Source organism: Mustela nigripes, chromosome 5, assembly GCF_022355385.1.
Source record: "Mustela nigripes isolate SB6536 chromosome 5, MUSNIG.SB6536, whole genome shotgun sequence".
Taxonomy (NCBI): domain Eukaryota; kingdom Metazoa; phylum Chordata; class Mammalia; order Carnivora; family Mustelidae; genus Mustela; species Mustela nigripes.
The window spans coordinates 40,838,145-40,845,675 of record NC_081561.1 but is presented as its reverse complement, the minus strand read 5'-3'; the positions used below and the strand labels follow the sequence as shown (position 1 = coordinate 40,845,675).

The window sequence follows — 7,531 nt, the reverse complement described above, 5'->3', positions numbered from 1 at the left end:
CCCAGGTATTATTGGAGGACTCTAGCCTTCGTGTTGCTGTGGCTGCAAGGCTAATAGCATAGCAGATTTTTTTTTTGAAGTCTTGCTCCAGGTTATTTCAAAGTGCCCAGCTATGACCATGAGTTCAGTCAGAGGGTTGGCTTCTCATCCTATTTTCTGCCTTTTTATTAATCCATTAATCTCAGGTTATAATCCATTTACAAAAAGAATAGCTACAGCAAGTTTGGTCACCTTATTTATTGTATGGAACCTGGAATACCATCAGAAGAGGACTTCCAAATGGGCTTTAAAGTATGCTACAGATTCATTTTTCTTTTGTTTGCATGTTTGTATAATAAACCAGTGACTCAGTAAGGGCAGAAAAAACCCTAAGAATAAACTGTAAAAGTTCAGTAGTTATTTCTTAAGCTCTTTCTGATCTGTAAGGAGAGCACATTGAGGATCAAGGGTCTCAAATATCATCCTCAAGATTTTGCTATTTTGTGACTCAGTGGGTTAAAGCCTCTGCCTTCAGCTCAGGTCATCATCCCAGGGTCTTGGGATCGAGCCCCACATCAGGCTCTCTGCTCAGCAGGGAGCTTGCTTCTCCCCCTCTCTCTCTGCCTGCCTCTCTGCCTACTTGTGATCTCTGTCTGTCAAATAAATAAACAAAATTTAAAAAAAAAAAGATTTTGCCATTTTGGCTTCTTGTATCTATTTTTGAGCTTCACTAGGTCCTACCAATATGTGCACTACTGATACAAATCTGACAGCCAGGGTCAGAGACCCCAATAATTATTCTAAAAACTTCAAAAAAAAAAAAGCCAAACTTTTGGGGATCCTCCCTAGGATTAGGAAATTCTTGAACTCTGACTCTGAGTTCAGTCTTTGATCAAAGGGTGAAATATACATCAGGAGTTTTGTCTGCAACCTTGGGTAGTTTTATTTTTAAATATTTCAAAAAGTAACTTAAATAATCTCTCCAGAGTAGAAAGGCATTTCAAACAGAGAATTAGTAAAATGTTAGTACTCGCTAAAGAAAAGGGGAGCAGTAGGAGTCACATCAGTTATATAGTCTTTTGTTTTAGTTATCTCCTATGTCATTACTTTTAAACTTGTCTTTCAATAAAGCTATCTTGGAGTCTTGAAGTCTTTTGGAAGTTTTGGCATATAGGTTAAAATAGTTGTCTTATTCTGTTTATTTAATTTGGGGACACTTGTTTTCAAATATGCTTCTTAAATGAATGGCATTGTCTAACTGGAACATGCCCCATAATGGCCATTGCAATTCTAGGTTGTTTTTAGTAGGATTTTGTCATTTTTTAAGGTATCAACAGCTACCAGGACTATAGTTCCTAAACAGGTGTGTCATCAGAAGATGATATGCTTAATTCTTTGGAATTAAAGATCCCATTTCTTTTAGCTAGCATTTATCTACACAAAACAAGAATAACAAATATGTGCTTCTTAATGTCTTAGCAGTAACCAAGTGATATTACTGCATTCTAGCCACTAGCCAAAAGAAACTCCTATGTACACATCCAATAATTCCCACTACGGAACCTGGGACAGGGGCATGGATCGAAAGACCAAATTTAACAAATGGGTACTGCAATCTGATTTCAAACAAATGGTGTACTGCAGCTGCCATCAGTAGTTCCTAACATGGAATCTGGGGAAGGATTCCAGACAAATGTGGAACTGCAGCCAGCAGGATGCAACATGGAGTCTGTGTCTGGAACCAATGACCAAAATTTCCACATAAATGGAGAACTGCGATCCAAATTATCAGCATTTCCCACTGTGGAACTAGTGATTCCAAACAAATGGGGAACTGACTCAAAACCCAATTAGATTGGGGGCTCAACACAAATGGAGCTCAGAACTGAGAGGAACTTAACTACATCCCTCAAAGATGGTAAGAAAGGCAGTGAACTCAAAAGGGGTTCATGGGTGCCAGGTCTGTGTTTCTCATTGTCCCTGAATATTATCTGAAGTTTGCTTCTGATTCCAGTGCCACTGCCACCAAATCTGTTAATATATATATATATATATATATATATATATATATATATAATCTGTTTCTAGGTAAAGTGAAGAATCTTTAAAAATAGGTATCATGTCTGTTTTTTCATCTTCATATACATATGTCTAGAAAAGTTTTTAGAACATTATCCAGAACAAGTATAGAACATAGAAGTTGCTTAAGATATAATGAAACAATTTATTTATGGCATAAAGTATTTTAGATCAGACTATCCAGATCTTTTTTCATGACTACATAAAATAGATCAAAAAGGAACTGGCCACAAGGGAAAAGCATTCTATGAACCAAAGAGAGTGAGAAAGTACGATGTAATTTCAATTTGATTATAAAGAACTGTTAAAGTATTTTTGAATGTTTTTCTTTCTTATAATGTGGAAATTTTTAATGTATACAATAATATCTTATACTTTTAATCCACTAAGGGAAAAGGAAATGTGAACATTTTTCTTTTTCTTTTTTTTTTTTTTTTAAGATTTATTTATTTTAGAGAAGGAGAGACACAGAGAATGAGAATGCAAGTGGGATGAGGAGCAAAGGGAGAGAATCTTCAAGCAGATTCTCCATTGAGTTCAAAGCTTGTTGGGGTTGGGGGATTGGGGGGCCTCCATCTCATGACTTATGAGATAATGACCTGAACTAAAATCAGGAGTTGGACACAACCAACCAAGTCATCCAGGTGCCCTGAAATGTGAACATTTCTAATGCATATAATATTTAATATTTTAATTTAGTTAAGAGAAAAAATTATTTTCATGTGGAGCTTAGTATGGATGTACCCAAAATTTTTCACCATGGAGGTACACATTTTTAAGCTTTATCATTAAAGTTTTTTTATTTAATTATCACAACTATTTGGGGGTGTAGTATCAAAAAAAGGTAACATTTGTGAGGAATTTAAACATCAAAGAGGCTACATGCCTATGTTGCAATCCCTCCCAGTGTGAATAAATGGTACTGGAATCTGAACCCAGTTAGATTTAGCTGTGAATCTAATTTTGTTTGTTTGTTTGTTTGTTTTTTGCTTTTCTTATTTTAAAACTGGCAGAACTGAGATGGAGAGATATAACAACACATTAAAAAAAAAAAAGACAAAAAACATTGGCAGGTAAGAGAAGCAACTAAAATTGATTTTGTGTATACTGTGTTCAAACTTGGGTCATTTCATTCCTAAAAAAAAAAGGAAGTATATATTATTTACCTAAGTTAGAGCAATAAAAACTGTGATTCAAAGGTCAGTTTAATTTAGGCCATCCTCATAAATCGCAGGAAAGAAAAGATGTGCATACAAATCTCTTTGACGTTAACACTAAAAATCTTAGGTCAGCATATTATTGGGGAATGATGAAACATGAATAGATATTAGTTTAAAGTTTGCCCAAAATGTTCTTCACAGAAAAAGGTATTGCAAAAAGAGAAGAGAAAAATGCCCTATTTGGAAGTCATTACTAGTTTCCATTTCTGGACCAAATAGAGAGTTAAACAGATTCAAAATGCGTACATAAGATTAACATCTAAACAGTATATTGATACCTCTATTGACATTGAATTAAGATCTGATTCTTGATAACAATGATTTTTTCATGGTTGTGAAATGTCATTGTTGAAGATACACTGAACCACAGAACACTTAAAAGCAAGTGTGTGTTTTGGAAATGTTTGACCAAAGGGAATAAAGTTGAGAAAATAATTTTTTTTCATAATTTACTAGGTTTATTAGCAAGAACATAAAGTATTTATTTCTAATTTTTGCTATCTGTAAATATTGTTATATTAACTTAAAATTACATTATTCAAATCCAAATGGAATTATATTTAAAAAAATGTTTTAAATGTTAAGTTTTCTGGATCCCATTAATTAGAAGACAAACACACTCTGTTTTATTTCCAAAGGTACAAAGATATAACTAGTTGCATCACAAGTAACCTTCAATGATAGGTCATCTTAGCAACACAATGATTCAAAAGCAGAGTTTATGGCTACTCTAATTTATATACTGTGGAATGAAATGTCACAGAGGGATATTTTAAGATGAAAATCAGTCATTTTAAATTCTTTCTATTTTTGAAGGGATTGAAGACTAATAAAGATATATTTTAAAGTAAAACTGACAAATATAATATTGAAATCAAACCCATAACATAAAAGCAAATATTTTGAACAGCTCTTTTAAAAAGTTATGTTTTTGATTATATAGTTAAGTTATTCATATGAATAAACAAAAGCAGTCTTCATAAATGTGTAATGTCAACTTTTCTGCCAGATATATTTCCTCCTTTGAAAATCCAAAATGAAAAGTCATATTAAACTTCCTACCACCTCTACTTTGAGACCACATTAACATAATTGTAAAAAATTAAAGAATAGGGGCACCTGGGTGGCTCAGTGGGTTAAACCTCTGCCTTTGGCTCAGGATATGATCCCAGAGTCCTGGGATCAAGCCCCACATGGGACTTTCCGCCTAGCAGGGAGCCTGCTTCCTCCTCTCTCTCTGCCTGCCTCTCCCCTTACTTGTGATCTCTGTCTGTCAAATAAATAAAATCTTTTAAAAAAATTAAAGAATGTGTGAAATCACAATGAGGAAGATGATATGGGGATATTTCAATGTATTTCTAGAACATGCTAAGAATATAAACAAATGTTAATTTATGAAACATAAGATGTAGTTTTCCTAGGCTCTTAAAGTGTAGAGGGAACTGAGCTGTTCAGCAGGACCATATTGAGAGAGGTTTTCAGTCTCAGGGGCCCAAACATGGCATCCAGCTTTTGTCTAAGACCATTTGAAATTCTGCATTTAAAAAAGAGAATCCTTTTTTTCTCTCTTAAAGCCTCTTCCACATTTTCACATTGAGTTGCTAACAAGTTGTTATTTAGAGACATAAAACTGATAGAATACTCTCTTGAGAAATGGAACAAAGGCTTTGTGAGAATAATTACAGCTAATACAGATGATATGGCTTTTAGGGATAGCCAGGAATAACATACAATTCAACCATAATATGCATAATAATGTGCAATACACCTCAAAGTGTAGCTGGCCAATTGATATTTTTTCAATACACATATTCCTCCCATGGAGTCTCTGCGTTGCAAATATGAACAATAAATACATATTACCAGTGTATTAAGAAAAACATGGGAAACATTAAAAGAGGCCAAATACATGGAAACCAGGGACCTGATCCCAGACAGTGAGCTAATACAGATAATTGAAGATAACATTTAAAAAGACTAGTAAATGTCTTCTAATATATTTGGAAAGATTTTGCAGACATAAAGCAGGAACTGGTTGCTACATAAAAGATTCAGATAATGGGAAATAATAGCATTTTTTAAAGATTTTACTTATTTACTTGAGAAAGGCAGGGGAGGGAGAAGCAGAGAGAGAGGGAGAAGCAGACTCCCTGTGGAGCAGGGAGCCCAGCACAGGGGCTTGATCCTAAGACGCCAAGATTAGGACCTGAGCTAAAGGCATATGCTTAACCCATTAAGCCACCCAGGCACTCCATCATTTCTTTTTAATTATTAAAAAAATTTTAATTAAAAATTAAAATTTAATTTAAACAAATGGAGTCAGCACACCATCTTTGGGCTGAACCATGGTGGACGTTTGAAGGCAGCTGACCTGTAGCCTGCAATGCCCCAAATGGTCTCCTGTGGAAGCCTGAGCCAGTGTGTAGCTCTCTCCCTTTGTCTCCTAACCATGTCCACCAACAAGAATGCTATTTCACCAACTGCACACCTTAACAGATTTAAGAAGAAGAAGAAACACAGTACAAAAATAAGACGGCACTGAATAGAAGTTAATGTGGACCTAAGGAAAGCTAACAAAGATGACCAGATGTTGAAAAGGAGAAATGTAAGCTAATTTCCTGATGACACTACTTGTCCACTTCAAGAAACCAAAACAACCAGGGCACTGAATTGGTCTGTTGATGACTCTGTCAAAGGCATAAATAGCAACAATTTGGAAAGCCAGCTCCAGGCTGCTCAAGCTACTAGGAAACTGCTTTCTAGGGAAAAACAGTCCCCCACAGACAACATAATTGGATTGGTTTGAGTCCAAAATTTGTGTCTTTCTTGAGCACAGCTGATTGTAATCCCATTCAGTTTGAATCTGCCTGGACCCTCTCTAACATTGCTTCAGGGACATCAGAACAGACCGCGGTTGTGGTACATGGAAATGTTATCCCAGCATTCATTTTTCTGTCGGCATCTCCCCATGCCCACACCAGTGAACAAGCTGTATGAGCTCTAAGAAATACTGCAGGTGATGGTTGGGTTTTCTGAGACTTGATTATCAAGTTTCAGCAATTGACTCACTGTTGGTTCTCCTTGAAGTTCCTGATAGGTCACCTTTGGTGTGTGGTTACTACATAACCTTATTGAACATCTTGAAAACTTTGTCTCAAGAAGAATCTTGTTAGATGAGGTCGAGCAGATTCTTCCTACTTTAGTTCATCTCCTGCATCATGATGATCCAGAAGTATATTAGCAGGGATTTACTGGGTCATTTCCTACCTTATTGTTGGTCCAAAAGAACGAATTGAAATGGTTGTGAAAACAGGAGTGTGCTCAACTTGTGAAGCTTCTAGGAACTACTAAATTGTCCACTGGGACTCCTATGCTAGGAGTCATAGGAAATATTGTCACTGGGAGAGATAAACAGACTCAGGATGTAACAGATGCACTTGCTGTCTTTCCCAGCCTGCTAACGAACCCAAAACTAATATTTAAAAGGAAGCTACATGGACAATGTCAAATATCACAGCTGGTCATCAGGACCAGATACAGCAAGTTTTGAATCTTGGCTTAGTCCCATTCCTCACTGATGTTCTCTCCAAGGCAGACTTTAAGACCCAAAATGAAGCTGTCTGGGCTGTGGGCTGTTATACAAGTGGTTGGACAGATGAACAGATTGTATATCGCATTCATTGTGGCATAATAGAACCACTGATGAACCTCTCAACTGCAAAAGATACCAAAAGTATTCCAGTTATTCTGGATCCCACTTCAAACATCTTTCAGGCTGCTGAGAAACTAGGTGAAACTGAGAAACTTAGTATGATTGGAGAATGTGGAGATCTAGACAAAATTGACGCTCTATAAAGCCATGATAATGAGTCTGTGTACAAAGTTTCATTAAGCTTAAACTTAATTGAGAAGTATCTCTGTTGAGGAAGAGGAAGATGAAAATATTGTATCAGAAACTACCTCTGAAGGCTATGCATCTCAAATCCAGGATGGCACTCCTGGGACCTTTAACTTTCAGATTATATAGCAAAGCATAAATTTGTTTGTATACCAAGTTTGGTATAAGTTTTTCTTACTGTTTCTCTACTAAGAACTCTTTTTAAATGTGTTTTGTTACTGTAACACTTTTTTGCAAGGAAGCTATACTTGAGTGTTCCAAAATGTCCCTACTGTATGAAGCTTCTCCCCTCAGTGGGTTTCCTTAGTTCTATGTGGAATCTCACATATTGCAGTGTTCTGTAAGTAAAGATTAA

General features: G+C 35.9%; 1 pseudogene; it reads left to right on the top strand.

Annotated features, from left to right (window-relative positions):
- Window positions 1-5,727: 5,727 nt before the first annotated feature.
- Window positions 5,728-7,305, top strand: LOC132018611 (importin subunit alpha-1-like; annotated as a pseudogene).
- Window positions 7,306-7,531: the final 226 nt, after the last annotated feature.